This window comes from Gossypium hirsutum, chromosome D11 (assembly GCF_007990345.1).
Source record: "Gossypium hirsutum isolate 1008001.06 chromosome D11, Gossypium_hirsutum_v2.1, whole genome shotgun sequence".
In the NCBI taxonomy this organism is placed as follows: Eukaryota; Viridiplantae; Streptophyta; class Magnoliopsida; order Malvales; family Malvaceae; genus Gossypium; species Gossypium hirsutum.
The window spans coordinates 25,437,675-25,458,232 of record NC_053447.1 but is presented as its reverse complement, the minus strand read 5'-3'; positions in this window follow the sequence as shown (position 1 = coordinate 25,458,232).

Here is a 20,558-nt window from a genome sequence, read left to right as displayed (position 1 = left end):
GGAGACGTTCGTGTTAAGGGATAAAAGTGAAATATTTAAATGTGGTTACTAACAGAATGAGGGAAAGTAGGGAAAAGTTAGAGAGAACATGTTTCAAAATATATGTAAAAATCCCTAATTACCTTGAGCCAAAAAATGTATTTTTTGTAATAAGTGCAGGCTGAAAGAGCATATTTAAAGAGCATGACAAACGGAGTAAAATGGAGTGGCATGATGGATGTTGGACCAATACGTACAGAGTTGACGGACAAACCTGACAGCAATACTTGATATAACTGAGTTAAAATTTTGTATATTATTGTATTTTTAATAGACTTACGTATAGTTTAGGAATTAGTTTTATTCCCAGCGCTTTGAAATTCAGAAGGAGGGGCCGAACCAGAGTTGATGTCGTAACACAAAACCTCTATGTCATAACACCGATCACAGGTTCATAGAATCGAGCAATTCAGCTCATTGTCACGACAGAGTACCTCTGTGTCACGAAAAAACAACCAGTTTACCCGAAAGTCTAAAAATTTCAAGGTGAGTCGCGACATTGAACCTCGATGTTGCGACATCGTTGTCCTGCCAAGGGTGTTGCGACATGGAATCCTTATGTTGCGACATCACTGCAATTTTCTGCAAGGTCGACCTGACCTATTGTGCAACCTGCCGGTTTTAACCCTTATTTTACAAGGTTGTTAACTTAAAAACACTATTTTTTTAAAAAAAACTTAAACACTTTTAACCTATTTCTAACCTCCGTCTAGTTCTAAAACCTCTCAAACTCTTCAAACTCTAAACCTGCTTCTTCTTTCTCTTTTTATTTTGCTGCACTTTTTCTTCCTTTTTCTTTCTATTCTTGTATTGTGTAGGGATAAAAGCATCACATCAACAAGGAGGTGTAACGAATCTTCAAGAGAAATCACGAGCTTTCAGTAAAGGTTATGGGTTATAACTTAGATTTTTACTGCTCCATTGCATTGTTCTTGTTGATTTTGAAATTTATTGATTGATCTTGGGTTAATTCTTTTAGTTAGAATATCATTGAAAATGCCTCCTAGGACATCTAAAAGAATTACTGAACTTGAACAATTGGTGGTTGCAAACCCTTCAAAATTTCCAAACCCAAACGTCGAAAAACTCTTTTCAGATCTTTAAGGAAAGACGTTTATACAAGAGTGGGGGTTTGAACCATCAATGATTTTGTGTAAGGAAATTTGGTCATTGGTTCAATACCATATGTGGGAACGCTTTTGCGTAACCCCTAAATATCCCACTATAGCCTCGATAGTATAAGAATTTTATGCATCTTTTTGGGACCAAGAGTCGAGGAAACTTTATGGGGCTTTTTAGGAAACCATACCAGTACATGGGAAAGAGATGTTCGTCACCCCTAGAGAAGTTTGTGAGTTTTATAATGCCTCATATTATGAATCCTATTTTGTGGAAGTAAGTGACTTAAAGTATTTTTGAAATATTAATATGGATAACATTATAAACCATCTAATAGAAGGTAGGGGTGAATGGAAGCATCGTCCTGGTACTAATATTCCCACCATACACAATTTCTTTCATTCTTCAAAATAAATTGAAAGAATAATAATCAATTCAAGCATTCATGTTTCTACGACCATCTATAAGTCTTATATCTCATATGGCAGCATCAAACACTCTTACCTAGGTACTTAAGGATAATTAGGATGATTTTTTTATTTTATTGTTTTAGGAGTAGGATTAACAATAAATTTAAATATATTTTCTATTTTTAAATTTTCTATGTAGGAACTCACATTAAGGGAGCATGTCATTTATGAGCTTTCAACGAACAAGGAAGGGAGCATCCACCATAAGATTACAATAATGTCATGATCAATCGAGTGAATTCTTTATTTATTTATTTAGGGGTTGCACATTAGGGACAATGTGCTATCTAAAGTGTGGGGGGTAACATAGAAAATTTTGTTTTATTTATCTTGTAAAAAATATGCTTGAGCTTGAAGAAATATAAGTGATTGATTAGGAGCATGTATATAGGTGGATTGTACTTACTACAAATTTGACATGATAGCAAATGATTTTATATTTTCAGTTATTAGACTACTAAGTTCTATATATTACATTGTAAATAGGCATTAAGTAATTGAATATACCAAATGACATAGAAAATATAGGGAAACGAGTATGATAGTATGTATAATGAATAGTTAATATTGTGATTGCTTGATTGATTAGATTTATGAATATTAAGATACTTAGGGATGACCTAAGGCATTGTTTGGTATAACCAGTGCAAAAAAGCTAACCTTATTCATCAATCTTAGTACCCATATTTGAGCTAGAAAACGCTTCTTGATGAACCTTCATACAAAACCTAAGCCAAAATATAAATTTGTACTTACCTTTTTTCTTTGGTCTCAGAAATGCACAAATTTAGATGCCTGACCATACGTATTAAGGGATAGGTAGATACATCATGGTGGTTTTGTAAAAATGAGAGTGAAATAGGAAGAAGCAGTGTGATAAGTAATTATAGGTCTAGCAAAAAATGTGCAAAATAAAAGTAACATCCAGAAAAAAGTCGAAACAAGTAGAAAAAGTACTTGAGCAATGAAAACAAAAGAATTGCGAGTGAGAATTGTTGAAAAAATCAAAAGTGACTCCAAAAATAAAAGCCACAAAATTAGAAACATCAGTCATTAGTGCACAAAAACTTTTGAGCTAACCATAGTTACATTATTATGTTGTGACTTCCTACATAGAGAAATAACGAAAGTGAGAGAAGGAGAAACAATGCGATGAACAGGTGAAGGTTATTAAAGGGGAATGCAACACCCTAACCCGTCTTTGTCGTCAGATTAGAGTTATAGAGCATTATCGAACAATAGAAAAACATTTACCATGATAACATTTAATAAATTAGTCTAAATCAGAACCACACCAAACATATGCATTTGGTCCTTAAATCCAGCCTTCGATGCCCTAAAATAGCTTAGATGCAATTTAGGACTAAATTGAAATAAAACAGGAAATTTGGGAAAAAGTTGAAAATTTTGAAAATAGGAGACACAAGGCCGTGTGACGTAGCCCAAGCCGTGTGCCAATCGAATAAGGGACACATGGTCGTGTCCCAGCCCGTGTCCGCACCCGTGTAACTCACTGAGTTGGGTTACACGACCATGTCGCAGACCGTGTGTCACACAGTGTAACTCTATGAGTTGCCACATATGACCGTGTCGTAGGCCAGTGCTAGGCCGTGTAACTCATTGACTTAAAATACTTGGAATTTGGAAATGACACACGACTGTGTAGCTAGGCCATGTGCGTCACACGGCCGTGTGATAGCTCATGTCCTAGGCCGTGTGATCCAAAAATTAACCCTAAAATCAAGCCCTTTCAAGAGCAAACCATACCTAACCAATCATTCCATTTGGGCACACATTCAAGGGATTTAAACATCATTCAAATACACCTAAACATACCATTTCAAACATCTTAATTCATCTAACCAATATGCCATTAAAAGGCACCACAATTGTATCAAACCATCATGGATCAAACTAAAGCAACATAGTTACTTTTCAAGCATATACCCTAAGCCAAACATAAACTTCAAAGGCATAAACATACTAAATCAACCTCTTGAACATTCAAGAAATACCATTAGAAAAGGTCCTATACATGCCACAGATAACATTGGCCAAAATACACCAAAACTACTAAAATGGTTGCTAGATAATATGATTGATCCCTCGACAAGCTTCTAACCAATCAAGCTTCTAATAATCTATAAAACAAAGAAAAGTAACTACGTAAGCAACGAGTGCTTAGTAAGCTCGTATAAACTCAAACAAAACTTACCATTACATTAGCATAATTTATAGAATAAGTATAATGTCATTACCAAGACCATAAGCTTAGTAAAAGCCTATACAAGCATTATGAAACTCACAAGTTAGTAAGTTCATAAATATATATGAATTCAACCATAATGTAAGTAGATTTCCACATGAACAACATTTATTTCATTAGCCTTTCCATAGATCATGATTCAATATCCCATTATGTACTTACCATGCCATTCCTTTACTTACCTGTTGAACAGTCTAGAATTACATCGGATACTCAGGAATGCTCACACACATAGTGTGCCTTTCCATATAACTGTAACATTTCCTTTTCAATAGTGCTCACACGAGCTATGAAATGGGCCTGGTCACATGAGCTGTGGGTCGGAATGTTAGCTACAAGATGCTGCTCAAACGAGCTGTAGAGAATCTGCAACAAATGCAGGACCTCAGCCACCGGTAGGACATTCAAGACTAGCACCTAAAATATGAAATCCCTAATGACATGCCATTAGTATCCTAAGAATTCTTAAGATTCAAACAGAATTCCTAAAAATACTTTAACTTTTTACAATTTAGTCCCTGAGCTCATAACTTGAACATTAATCATTTTAACCTAAATCCATGTTAACCAATGTTACAAGGGACCTTGAAACAACCCATTATTACCAACATTTCACAATAAAATCCATAGATTTACATTTTCAACAATTTAATCCCTATTTGCAATTTCATCAAAAATCATTTAACAAAACATGTTTATTTTACAACCAAGATTAATAATCTATCAATGAACACCACAAACAGATCAATCTCATTCATTGCAAGTCCTTCAACCTTTAAAATTTTTGCAAATTAACCCCCAAGCTAGCTAGATTAAGCTAAAACAAACTCAAAAACATAAAATCATTAAAAACGAGTTTAGAAAACCTACCATGCATCAAAGAAAGCTTGGCCAAATGCTCTCAACCTAACAATTGTGATTTTTGACAATAACAAGTGAAAATGGAAGAAGATGATAACTTTCACTTAGTTTATTTTAGGTTTATTTACTAAATTACCACTTTACCCTTATTAATAATAAACAATTTCAAGTAAACCATGTCCATATTTGTCCACTAACTTTTTAAATGGTATAATTACTATCTTAGTCAATTGGTTTAAAATTTCATAGCCATTTAACCCTTTTAACTAATAGAATTCAACTTTTACATCTTTTACGATTTAGTCCTTTTTACCTAATTAACCATTTAAACATCAAATTTCTTAAACAGAATTTTAATACAACCTTAAACTAATCTCGTACATAGAAATTAAATAAATATTAACATAATAACTCACTCGTCAAAATTGTGGTCTCGAAACCACTATTTTCAACACCACTGTAAACAGGTTGTTACAACTCTCCCCCCTGAAGGAATTTTCGTCCTTGAAAATCTTACCAGAAAATAGGTTCGGGTATTGCACTTTCATAGCTTCTTCGACTTCCCAGCTAGCTTCCTCGACTTTGTGATGTTGCTAGAGAAATTTAACTAAAGCTATTCGTTTATTCCTTAGCTCTTTAACTTCTCTAGCTAAAATTCTGATCGGTTCTTCACTGTACAACATATCTAGTTAAATCTCAACATCAACAGGTGAAATCATGTGTGAAGGGCCTGATCGATACTTCCGTAACATCGATACATGAAATACATTATGTATTTTCTCTAATTCAGATGGTAAGGCCAAACGATTAGCCACTGGCCCAATTCTCTTAATGATCTCATACAGCTCAATGAATCGTGGACTAAGCTTTCCTTTTTGGCCAAAACGGAGAAATTTTCTCCAAGGCGATCTTTTTAAGAACACTTTGTCGCCAACTTGAAATTCAATGCCTTTTCTTTTCAAATCTGTATGTGATTTCTGACAATCAGAAGTAGCTTTTAAACTATCAGGTACTACTTTGACATTTTTTTCAGTTTCTCGAATTAAATCAACACCGAGTAGCTTTTTCTCACTCGGTTCAATCCAATATAATGGAGTTTGACATTTTCGACCATATAAAGCTTCATACGGTGCCATTTTAATACTCACTTGATAATACAACAACGGAGAATATCTTCGAGTACCTGAATCATTCGCTCAGACTGACCATCAATCTACGAATGGAATGTTGTACTGAAATGCAGTCAAGTACCTAGAGCTTCATGTAACTTACGCCAAAATCTAGAAGTAAATCATGGGTATCTATCGGAGATAATAGATACAGGTACACCATGCAGTCTAACAATCTCTGAAACGTACAATTTTGTTAACTTCTCAAGTGAATAATCCGTACGTACCGGAATGAAATATGCAGATTTAGTCAAATGATCAACAATAACCTAGATAGCATCTTTTTTTCGTGGAGGCAAAGGTAATCCCGATACAAAATCCTTAGTAACCCATTGCCATTTCCACTCTGGAATCATCACAGGCTATAATAACCCAGAAGGTACCTAATGTTCGGCTTTGACTTGCTGACAAATCAAACATTTTGATACAAACTCTGAAATCTCTCGTTTCATACCTGACCACTAGTACATCTGTTTCAAATTACTGTACATTTTATCACTACTAGGGTGTATCAAAAAATTACTACTGTGAGCTTCCTATAAAAATCTTCTAAATGACATCAAAATTTCTCGGAACACAAATTCTATTTCGAAAGTATAAAATACTGTTAGAACTAACATGAAATTTCGAATTAGGTGCCTTTTCAATCTGTTCCTGTTTAGCAATCAACTCTAAATCACTTTTCTAAGCTTCACATGTAACACCCTTAACCCGTATCCATCACCGGAATAGGGTTACAAAACATTACCATAAAAAATAATTTAAAATCATCCATTTCAAAAACATTTCGTAAATCATATTATAGTCCAATCAAACACATGCATATTGTCTCTTATTCGAGCCCTCGGGGCTTTAGAAACACTTTAAAAATGATTCGGGACTAAATCAAAAACATATGAAACCTTAAGGAAAAACATAGAAAAATTTAATCTGGGTGGTCTCCCTCTTGCAGTGGTGTTAGTCGACCGAGTATTTTGAGCTTTTTCTCTATCAGATCTTTCAAGACAGTCTCTAGGGAAATAGTCATAGGAACCACATTTAAAGCACGACCTGTCTCTCAATCTGCACTCTTTGAAATGTTGTCTATTGCACTGTTGACCTTTGGGTTTATTATTTCAAACCCTTCCCACACTTGCTACAAAAATAGCCTGAGGTCTCGAATTTGAATGTTGCTTTCCTTTGTCTCTTATCAAAAATCCCACTGAAGTTAATGTACGACTATGAAATTCTTTTGATTTCTTCGATGGAGACGAAAATAATTTTCCCATAGGTCGTTTACCAGTGTCACGAGCCTCGGAATCTGCCTTTCTTTAACCTTACTAAGTTCTTCAAGTTTATGTGCTCGATCTACTAAAACCACGAATTCTTTCAATTCTAGAATCCCAACTAGCAATTCAATATATTTATTCAAACCGTCTTCAAATCAGGTACACATAACAACCTCAGATGATATACATTCCCGAGCATACTTGCTAAGTCGCACGAACTCTCTTTCATACTCAGCTACAGCCATACGACCCTATTTTAACTCAAAAAACTCTTTTCGCCTTTTGTCGAGATACCACTGACTAACATAGATACCACTAACTAACATATTTCTTCCTAGATTTTGTTTGAAAGAAATCCTAGTTCACACGATCCTTTAGTACTACAAAAATCAAAGTATTCAACCACTGATACGCTAAGTCTTTTAACAGAGATACCGCATATTTTAAACATTCAACGAGGGAACAAGATAGTTCATCAAAAACCCTCATAGTATATTCTAACCAAAATTTAGCTTTTCTAGGGTCGTCTTCAGTTGTTCCACGAAACTCTTCAGTTCTATACTTACGAATTTTATCAACTGGAGGGGATGGAGTTCGTTGAGCTATAAGGTTAGTTCTAACGAACTCAAAGAACCACTCAAACATCATTTGGAAGAAGGCTTCTTTCGCCTCACTTCCCCAACCCTCAATTATGGGCCCACTACTACTTGCTCCGTGAACGGAGGCTTGCACATTACTTTTAACCTCATTAGAATCAGCTCAGTTGGATGACATCTTTTATCTATATGAAAACATAATTCATTTTGATTCAAGAGATATCGCACTATCACATGTTATATAATGGCATGTATTTCTACACTCCACACATGCTACGTTTAGCCTAAGAACCGACTAAACTGTAGCTCTAATAACACTAAATGTAACACCTCCTAACCTGTCTCCGTCACCAAATTACGATTACGGAGCATTATCGAACAATCAAAAAAACATTTAGCATCATAACGTTTAATAAATTAATCTCAATTGAAATCACATCAAACATATGCATTTGGTCCCTAAATCGAGCCTTCGATGCCCTAAAATAGCTTAGAAGCAATTCGAGACTAAATTGAAACAAAATAAGAAATTTAGAAAAAATTTGAAAATTTTGAAAACAGGGGACATAAGGCCGTGTAACAAAGCCCAGGCTATGTAACAATCCAATAAGGGACACATGGTCGTGTCCCAGCTCGTGTCCATACCCATGTAACTTACTGGGTTGGATCACACGGCCATGTCGCAGACCGTGTGTCAGACCATGTAACTCTCTATGTTACCACACACAGCCGTGTTGCAGGCTGTGTGTTAGGCCGTGTAACTCACTGACTTAAAACACTTTGAATTTGCAAATGATACACGACCGTGCAGCCAGGTCGTGTACGTCACATGGCCGTGTGATAGCCCGTGTCCTAGGCCGTGTGATCAAAAAATTGACCCTAAAATCAAACCTTTTCAAGACCAAACAATACCTAACGAATCATTCCATTTGGGTACACATTTAAGGGATTTAAACATCATTCAAATACACCTAAACATACCATTTCAAACATTCTAATTCATCTGACCAATATGCCATTAAAATGCACCACAATTGTATCAAACCATCATGGATCAAACTAAAGCAGCATAGCTACTTTTCAAGCATATACCCTAACTCAATTACCTACCAGATCATATCACAAATGACCATATCCAAGCCATCACAACATACCAAAATATCATGCATTTCAATTACCTAAAAGTGGTCAAAATGACCTAAGTTAACAAGACATTACAAGTCCATCTAGCCAAATATAAACTTTAAAGGCATAAACATACTAAATCAGCCATTTGAACATTCAAGAAATAACATTACAAAAGTTCCTATACATGCCACATATAACATTGGCCAAAATACACAAAACTACTGAAATGGTTGCTGGATAGTGTGATTTATCCCTAACAAGCTTCCAATCGATCAAGCTTTCAATAATCTATAAAACAAAGGAAAGTAGCTACGTAAGCAACGAGTGCTTAGTAAGCTCGTATAAACTCAAACAAAACTTACCATTTCATTAACACAATTTATAGAATAAGTATAATGTCATTACCAAGACCATAAGCTTAGTAAAAGCCTACACAAGCATCATCAAACTCACAAGTTAGTAAGTTCATCAATAATATATATGAATTCAACCATAATGTAAGTAGATTTCCATATGCACAAAATTTATTTCATTAGCCTTTCCATAGATCATGATTCAATATCCCATTATGTACTTACCATAAAATTCCTTTTCTTACCCGTTGAACCATTTAAAATTACATCAGATACTCAGGAATGCTCACACACATAGTGTACCTTTCCATATAACTGTAACATTTCCTTTTTAACAATGCTCACACGAGCTGTGAAATGAGCTTGCTCACACGAGCTATGGGGTAGGATGTTAGCTATACAATATTGCTCACATGAGTTGTGGAGAATCCGTAACAAATGTAGGACCTTAGCCATCGGTAGAACATTCAAGACCAGCACCCGAAACATGAAATCCCTAATGACATGTCATTCATATTCTAATAATTCTTAAGGTTTAAACAAGATTCATTATTTGCCAATTTCTCAAGCATCGATATATATATATGCAAATTTCAAGTACATTTATATTAATACAACATAGCAAATATTCAATTTAACTAACATTAATATGATCATAATTCATATAAACTTACCTCGATAACTAGGGTCATAAATATAGAATTAAACACTAATTTGTAACTTTAGCCTTTTCTCGATTTAAGTTCGATTATGGTTTATCTTGATCTATATAAATAATTTCATTCAATTAAGTACTTCAAGTATTCAATTCAATACATTACTAATATTTATTTAATATTATGAAATTACCCTTAATACTTTAAATTTTTACAATTTAGTCCCTAAGCTCATAACTTGAACATTAATCATTTTAATCTAAATCCATGTTAACCAATGTTACAAGGGAATTTGAAACAACCCATTATTACCAACATTTTACAATAAAACCCATATATTTACATTTTCAACAATTTAATCCCTATTTGCAATTTCATCAAAAATCATTTAACAAAACATGTTTATTTTACAACCACGATTAATAATTTATCAATTAACACCACAAACACATCGATACGAAACTTAAATATCGATATCTTTGGGAAAATCGTATTTCAACTAAAATATTGCAGTGGACAATTTCTATTTTAAAAACCCATTTGTCATTCATAAACATGGATTAAACATAAACTTCGTAAAATATAAGTTTCAGAGGCAAATAGAGTCGAGTTTTGAAAACATAGTACTGAATTTGGAGAACATCATATTTGAGCTTTTCATGACATTATTTTAAATAAAATCCATCGTAAGTTGTTATTTTCACAAATCCCTTTTATGATAGTTTAAAAAAAAACCATGCAAAAGAATCCAAATCCAAAATCCAAAGTCCAAATACCAAATTCCAAGTCCAAAGTAATAAAACATGTCCCAAAATATCAAATACCAATAAATATATATTTTGAAAATGAACGAGAGCAACTCCGTAGTCAAGCCCATCCTAACCTTGATTATCTGAAAAATTAGAATTTAAATGGGGTGAGCTTATAAAGCCTATTGTGGGTTACAAATAATGATAATAACAAAATTTAACTAATAACAACATCATTTTAAATATATCACAACATATTAAATATTCTGTCATGGAATCAGATATGGCAAAATGTATAATGACAATGTCAATGCAATGGTTTTCAGAAAACAATGTAGATTTTTAGAAAACAGATCCTACCCAATTCTTCTACACACCATAAAGAGTCCTCCAGAACTCGTCCATCCAATAACACACCAATATTGTGGTCTAGCCATCAAATCATGCAGTCAAGCTGCCAGAAACAGATTATTGTGGTCGAACCACCATATATTGCAGATTTACTGTCAGATACAGAATATTGTGAACAAGCTGCCAGACAATGTAGATTTACTTCCAGATACTTCCTTTGTACATATTTTTCCCAACCCCATGCATTTGTTATGGCATACAAAATAGATTTTTAGTAGGCAAGCTTACATGCGAATCAGAAATCAGACATATAACATACGTAACATGTGAATTAGATCTCAATATATTTTTCACAATAGCATGCTTAACATACAAATCAAATGATCAGAATAATAACATAATTTCATGCAAATCAGAACATCGATAATCATATTTTCACATCACTTGCACATACATATTTCATTAGCCATAAATCACATGACATAAGTAATGGAAACCACATAATAACATATTATAAAAAAATCATCAAATCACAATCACCATCACATATCTTAGGTTTCAGGAATACTTACTTGGTATCCTCTTTTATCGGATCTTACTGATTTTTATGAATATTTTCATAATCTCCCAATATTTCATTATTCATAGAATAATATAAAAAAATAATATTATATTATTCATTTTATTATTTTTATCATAATAAATATCACCTATTATTATTAAAAATAAATCCTTACACCTTGTATAACTTATTGTACAAATCCGATTCCAACTTCGAAATGGGAGAGTTCGATTCTTAAGTCACTACGATTTCGACCAAAACTCGTGTTAGTACAGATTAATCAATAAACAACCCTTGATTAAAAATTATTGTGATTCAGTGAAACTTAAGCAAACGATTTTCAATTCACACACTTCTACAAGTGGGATACGATTCCGAGATTTTTGAGTGGCACTTCATGAATGTAAGATAAACAAATTGTTTGTAACAACCTGTTTTTTAGTGGCATTAGACACAATGGTTTCGAGACCACAAATTCAACGAATGAGCTTGTACATATTATTAATTAATACTTATGAGTTATGTATAATATTATTGAAGTTATAATTTAATAAAATTTGCTAAATAGTCGTATAATCAAGTTCAAGTGGTTAATTCTAAGTGGTTTTAGAAAATGAGGTATCAAGACCTCGTTTTTATAAACTGAACCAGTAAATATTTAATAAAATATTTACAGAGTGTTATTAAGGTTTTATTAAGTTTTGGTTAAGAAATTTTAATGTTTATATAGTTAATTACACGAAAAGGACTAAATTGTAAAAGTTGTAAAATTTGTAACAGTAAGTTGCTATTAGATAATGGTTTCAAATGGCTAGGGAAGAATTAATAAGGGGACTTAAATGGAAAATGTGCCATTTAGCATTATAGTGGATGGTTTTGATGGCAAATTTCATGAAATTTAATTAGTTATTAAATGGTAATTTAATTAATAAGGGCATAAATGATAATAAAATTAAAACCATCATATTCTTCATTAAGAATTTAGCAATTGAAACACCATGGCAAGAAGAAAAAATGTTCGGCCATTAATATTCTCATGCATGGTAAACCATTTTCACCCGTTTCTTGTAATTTTTATGTTTTTAAGCTTGTATTAGCTTAACCTAGCTAGCCTGGAGGTCAATTTGTAATTTTTTTTAAAATTTTAGGGACTTTCCATGAATTATTTTGATGTGTTGTTGAATTTATTTGTTAAATTATTAAAGTTAATAGGTAGATATAAGTATTTTGTTAAGTGATTTTTGATGATTTTAATGTTTAAGGATTAAATTGTAGAAATAGTAAAATTTAATGTAAATTGTGTGAAAGAAGAAAAAGTATGTGCTGTTATAAGAGTAAGGGAAAATAAACTAGCATGAATTTTAATGAAAAATGATTAAATTGCATATTTCGATTTTAGGGACTAAATTGCATAAAAGGTAAAACATTGGGGGTAATTTTATAACTTTCCCATTGATAAGAGTTATAAGTTTAATTAATAATGTTTATTTATTTAAATGGTTTAATTGAATAAAAAATATTATTTAGATTAAGAAACAAATCAATTGGACTTGAATCGAAGAAAAGCTAAGATTTTAGATTAGTCATCGGCTTTACGTTTACAATTGTAATTGTTGAGGTAAGTTCATAGCGTATTGCAATGAATTTATATATATTGCTTGCTGCAAATTTTGTTTATATATATACATATGTTGGTGATTTTATGAATTGACATTGACATACTACAAATGGTTGCTAAGGTGAGAGAGGATTAAATTGAGAATTGCTAAATACAAGTGAAATATGATACATACGTATTTATGAATGGACATGATTTTATTACAATTTGTGTATAGATAAAGTGGGAATGTTTTGATTTATAAGTGATATGAATTCTGTTAAAAATGCTCGTTTGAACGTAGTAAACAATTAAGATATAATTGGCATGACAATAAAGTCAGTTTGCAACTTGTATGGGATTGCACTACGGTGCCTCTATTTGCACTTTGGCGCCTCTGTAAACACTTTGGTGTTTCTATTTGCACTCTGGTTCCTCTGATTGCACATTTTTCCTTTGTCTGCACTTCGGTGCCTCTGTATGTATCTTTGATGCCTTTGGTGTGGTGTAGTTACCTGAGTATCCGAGTCATGTTGCTATAGTTCATCGAGATATGAAAATATGTGCTTAATGTTGAAATATTGATGAATGCCATTTGAATATCGTATCATGAATGATCTTATAATATGTTTCATATTGATAATTATGTGATTAAAGATAGATATTTATATACAAATATGTTTTACCTTGGATTGAATTAAATAGTACATGAAGCATATGATAAACCATTTTTAGTACTAATCCTATAGGTGTCTCGTAATGATTGACAGGTATGATTAATCTATTTATTTAGTTTTCACATTGTTTAATGAAAGTAAGTGATTTGGGGATGATATGTCTATATGAATGTTTGAAACGAAATGTGATTTACAGAATTGTTATGTGTTAAATGTGAAAATGATATGGTAAGATGAAATGTTTAAGTGAAATTGTTATACAAAATGATTATATAGAAACATTTATATATATGAAATGGTTATATGAAATATTTATATTCAAATATTCATAAGATTATAAATATAGAAAAAGGGATGTCTGAAATGAGTATTTGAATTTATATATATGTGTAATGTTACACCAATTAATCATGTGAGGTGATGTGTATATGAAATGAAAGTTAGCTTATGATATAATGAAATTAGGCTTGGTTGTTTAACTTAAAATGTTTGATAAGTTAAGTTGCCTTTGTACAAACTTACTAATCATTATTACTTAGGTTAGTTGTTTTATTTTCCTATAGATCATCGGAAAGCTCGATCGGTTGGAATCTCGTCGGAGCACCATCACACTATCCATTCGTTAAATTGGTAGTTCTTAGTTCTTCTAGTTATCAGTTATAAATGGCATGTAATAGGAATTTATTTTGTGATATTTATAAATGTGATGTGGTTTAAGTTTAATTGCCTAAATGACTAGATGTTAGCATATAAATGTATATACGTAAGTATGGGTTTTGGTCACTTGTGAATGTCTTGTGGTTTAGATAGTTTTTGGTACATTGGATAGATTTTTATTTATATGTTTTATGTTGGTTATTTGTGAAGTTTATTGACTAGAATGGTGCCTGTCTTTAAATAGTTTTAAATACATAAGAATATGTTTGATTGAATTTGGTATATATGTAAATATGGAACTTTTTGGATATATAAGGTATAAGTATTATAAAAGAGTGTGAATTTGGCAATTTGAGTTATGGATTGAAAGGACTGGTGTTTTGGTATGAAATGTTATTAATGATTGAGTGCTTGAGTGCATATATTTTGGTTTGCAATGTGATATTAATGTGATTATTGAATTGTGGTGTCAATGAGGGCACATTGGTTAGGCACTTAGGATGGATGTTTTGACATGTTTTGAGTTGATTTAATCATGTTTTGAATGAGTTTAATTGATGGAAATTGGGTTTCTTGATGACTAAGTAAGCATGTTTTGGTAAACTTGAATTTTAAGGTATATTTCGGGTTTCTTGGGACATGGCCTACCACACGATCGTGTGCCACACATGGTCAACACACACAGCCATGTGTCAATATCGATTTTAGGTATAGTATCAACACGACCTAGCACACGGCCTAGCACATGGTCCACGACATGACTGTGTGGCCTTATTTCAAATACTCACATGGGTGGACACACGGGCTGGGACACGACCATGTGTCCTAACTTCAAATGTTCACATGATATGGGCTATGTCACACGGCCGTGTGACCCCTGTTTTGCAAATTTTCAAGTTTTTTCTAAAATTTCCTATTTTGTTTGGATTTGATCTCGGATTATTCTAAAACTATTTTTTAAGGCCCCATAAGCCCAATTTAAGGCCCATAATTGTATTCATAGCATGAATTGATATTGTTTGTTATATGTTTATAAATTATTTGTTTAACTGTTCTAAAATAATGTGAAATGTTCTGTTTTGATTGATAACACTTTATAACTTTAATTCGATAATGGAGATGGGATATGGGTGTTACATTATTAGTAACATTCTAATTGAAGTAATAGTACGAAAGAAAGTCATGAACGAAGGATCTTCCATACTTATGTAATGACAGAGGAAAAGGCTCAACAATATTACCCGAAAAGTTGACTATAGAGAAGGATTCGACACTATAATGCATAAAATGACGAGTTAGAAAAATAGGATGAGAAGTGATCTTTAATAAATAAAAAATCAAAAATGAGGTATTATAGAGATGAGTTTCGAAAAGAGGAAGAAAGAAGAAAACTAAAGAATTTTGGTGGTAGCAGACGACGGGGGCGAATGAGAGGTGATGGTGTGGTGGAAGTGCAATAGCCTTGTGTGATGGTGGACTGGAAGAGAAATAAGGAAAAAAGGATGTCAAAGGTGGTCAAAAGGAAGAAAAAGATGAAAAAATGGAGGCGCAAGGTGAAGGAGTGGCTTAAGAAGAGGAAGAGAGCAAAAAGGAGAAAATAAAAAAGAAATGGGGAATGTCTAGGTTCAATGGCTGCCCAAGGTGGTCTATTGGGAAGAAAAGGTAGGTTTGGGGACAAGGGGTGTGAAAGGTGGGTCATGAGAGAATAAAAGAGTGAAAAGGGGGTTGTGAAAGGCATGTTGACCTTTGTGAAAGGCATGTTGACCTAACAAAAAGGGAAAGAAATCCTCCCGACAAGGCAAGATGGGTTGGACGACAATAGTGTTCACACTAGCTCAAAATTGTCAAAAAATTTAATTAAAAAGCGGGGCTTGAACTTGGGACATTACGGAAACAACTAGCACACTTAACCACTAGACCATTAATTCCCTTATGATATAAACTAGCATAAAAAAATATTTACGTGACAGGATGTCACGACACAGCCTTGAATCCAAGCCGTAGCTAAGCAAACTGCCATCAATTTTGCGATATAGAGCAGATGATGTCGCGACACTAGCCCTGTACATGAAAAATTAACAAACTGAGGGTGTTTTGGTCTGCAAAATGAAATTTAATTTAGAAACGTTAGCCGAACTAGGGCTAGGGACGAATGCCAACCCTAATATTATAAATAGGCCTCACTAAACACCTGAGAGACATCTTTTCTATATCTTAGAATTTTCTTTCAAATTTATGTTTTAGTTTTTAATTTCTTTTGTACTTAGGATTTCTTTTCAATTTATTTTCATTAGAGTTCTGTAGAGAATCTGACTTGTGGATTCAACAAACTCTTTGTGGATTTATGAACTTCAATTATTCACTACAAATTATTATTTCTCTAAACTTTTACTCTTGATTTTTTTTCATGTTCATCCTCTTCATCAAGTTTATATTGTTTATGAGATCCATGAGAAACTAATCCTCTTATGGGGGATTAGCGAATAGACATGGGGTACTTAATTTTTATATAGGTTTTCTTAACGGATCAGCTATTTGGGATAGGAAGAACCTAAACCCTAGGCCTAACAACCCTAGTAAGTCATCTAGGTGGGAATTAACCCAAAATTGATATTACCTATTCGTGAACCCCTTACCCCAATCCGGTATGGACTATGAGGTTGAGAGATAAGTAGTTCTTGTCAACTCGTTAGTTTAGTGAAAGATCAAAAGATACTGCTAGGTTAGCGACTTGTTGATTGAGTAAAACCTGGAGTAAGAATTAGTTATGACCACCAAAGCGAGTTACTCTCTTATGCTTAGATTTGATTGAGTCAACATATTAGTTCTCTGTTTTTCTTTTATGCAATTTTATTTCTTTTCTTATAAAAACAAAATCTTTTCACTTTCTATTTTATCGTACTATAATTTAATTAAAATACTAATTAGATCTATTAACGTTTAGATCATTATAAATTTTGTACTTGCCTCCCTTAGGTATGATCCTTGGAGTACTCACCTACTTCGTTGTACAAACTATATTACAACCTGATCTGTATACTTGCGGAAATCGCCTAACATTCATATTTGGTCGTAGGTAATTACTCTAGACGTTAGCATGTTCGGTGGCGGTCATGGGATAATTTTAAGATTTCTCTAAACTTTTGGGTCAAGTTATAAATAAGAAAAATATCTCTAGAAATCTTTTGAAATAATTTCTTCAGAGAATTTTCTCTCTACAACTTTCTCTTGAATTCAAGTGTGTGAAAAATAATGACTCAAAGCTCTTTTTATATAGGAAGAGTTTAGAGAGTTCAACTATGATTAAACTTGATCACTTTAATATTAAATTAATATAATACTTACCAAGATAAATATTAGATTAAATTTAATATTAAATCTATTAATTTAATAGAACATTTATCTCCAAGATAAATATTAAATTAAATTTAATAGTAAGATAATTATTTTAATATTAAATTAATATAAACACTATCAAGATAGGTACTAAATTAAATTTAATATTAAAACTATTAAAATAACATTATTTTTAGAATAGTTAATCTGAAATCAAATTATCTAGTAAAGTCCCAGTAGGAGTGTCAACTGTCAAAGGACCACCTGCCAGTCACCGGAATGTCGTCATTGCCTGCATCGTTGTGTCCGGTGGTGTCATCGTAGCTGGGACACCCTCACCGCACCACAAGCTGGTTCGACTATTGTTGAATCAGTCTAGGCCTAGTGATGGCTCAATCGTATGCTCGGTTTCACATACAGGGCTCGTTTAGACTAGTTTTGGGTCTCGATCTGGGTTTTTGGTCCTCGTGCCCAATTTTTTATATCAAGTCGGATTTTCAAGTTAGATTACCCATTGGGCCAATTGTCTAGCTTGAAAATTAACTTCCAAAAATATCATATTTGTTTTAATTAATTTGATTAATTTAATTTTACTTTATCAAAATTAATTTCCCAAAAATCACTAAGATTTTTCAATTAAATTTTCAAGAAAATTCTTTAATCAAATTTTCTAATTGAACAATTCTTACTACTGCATAATTTAATTCCAAGTCCAATAAATTGGATCAATGAAATTATTTCAAAATTCGTAGAATTTTCTTCAGATTCAAATACAATTTGATTAAGGTTTTGTTGAGCTAGTGGAGTGGCCAACCAGACATATACAATTAGACTCTAGTAATTGCAATTATGTCCAGAAGTATCGCTCCGATAATTTGCAATTTACTTATTCATGGAGTCGGTCCACAAGAAGTACCATGATTGAAAACTCCTTATTGTATACTCTTTACGAAAGCAATTCATCCAACAATTTTGTCCAATGACCTCGTCATGTGTGTGTTACCTTTATATGATATCCTTGATTCCTTTGAGTTAAATCTGTTAACTCAATACAATCCTATTTTATCTCATTATCACCATTGTGTCTTTTTAATGATTAATATGATCATTGTCAACAAATGACAGTGATAAACCACATTCCATATTTATCAATCCACACAATGCCAATGGGAGAATATCGTTAACTCTTTAAATGAACTATGATTTACATTGTTGCTAGTAAAGCCATGTCATACACAAGTCATGTACCTAACATATCGACAATGGGCTCGATCATCTTTAGAGCATAAGCCTCCACTTATGTCAAAACACATGAGTTACATACACATGGTCAGTGACTAACTTAGGATTTAGGTAAATTACACCATGAACGTCACAAATGAATTCAAAATCAATTCAACATAGTTCCAATCTAATGTATCATTCTTCTAATGAGTACATCTATGTCTCTACTTGTGAAGTCAAATGCTCCGATAGCCAAGATTAGACATCTCCCCAATTGGAATTGTAGACAACATAATAATCCTTCTAAGTATTTGCATCAAATGCTCACTTTGATTCTTTTATGGGATTACAAGCTCGTTTAGATTATCTATTGAAGTACGTTGTCATTCTCGCAATGTAAGCGTTCTTACAGTGCCACTTATAATCAATTTGAATTTAGACAATCAATGAGCTAATATTTGCTTGTCACAATTTTGTTATGTATGCAAAACATGAAATACATAAACACAAAATATATAACAATGAAATTTGAAATTAACTTTATTTATTTATTCATCGTTCAAATACATAGAAAACAATTATATGTTTACTACAATATGAACACATTTCCCAACAGTGGCATGTATATAAGGATAAGGTATTATAGAAATGGTCATTTTCTTGACAGAATGATAAGTTTGAATTAGTATTAATGGTTAAGTTGCATATGAAGTTTAGTGTATATACTAAGTGTTACTATTTAGTTGATGTTTTCAAGCTTGCACATGAAATATATATATGCTAAGACTTGCTTACTGAAATAAATGGTAAGTTTTGAATGCTAAGCATGAAATGTAGCTTGTTGTATGTTTTGGTAAATTATAGGTCAAGTTCATTGATTGTTTAGTTATTATATTGCACAGATGTGAAGTATTTGAATTGGAAATGAAGTTAGTTGTTGTAGTTGATTTAATATCATGCAATGATTATGTTTATATGTTAAATACTTGGGGTATTATGTTTTTGTTTGGTGTTAAATGAACATGAGCATTGTTTAGTTTAGATTTGGCATGAATCTAGATTATTTAATGGTATGAAGATGTAGGAAGCCTTTAGGTGGTTGTTTGAAAGTTTGTATTAGGTACCAAATGTGCTTTTAGCCAAAGACAGAGGCAATGTCACGACCACTAACTTCCAACATTGCAACATGACGCCGAAAGTGAGTGACGTTGCGACGTCGGTATGCATGACATCACAACATGACTTAATGAGTTGGCGACGTCACAACGTGGAGATTGTGAAGTCACGACGTCAATCCTGAATTTTTAAAATTTTACAATTTGGTCCTAATTCATGTACGGTTTAAGAAAAGATGAGAGCTCGAAAATGATTGGAATGCATATTTAGAACGTGAATAATGCCTGTTCATATATGTGATTCGTCAAATGTTGTAAAATTGTCTGAATTTTCTCCAACAATGGTTGTAGCTTCCTGCAGCTTG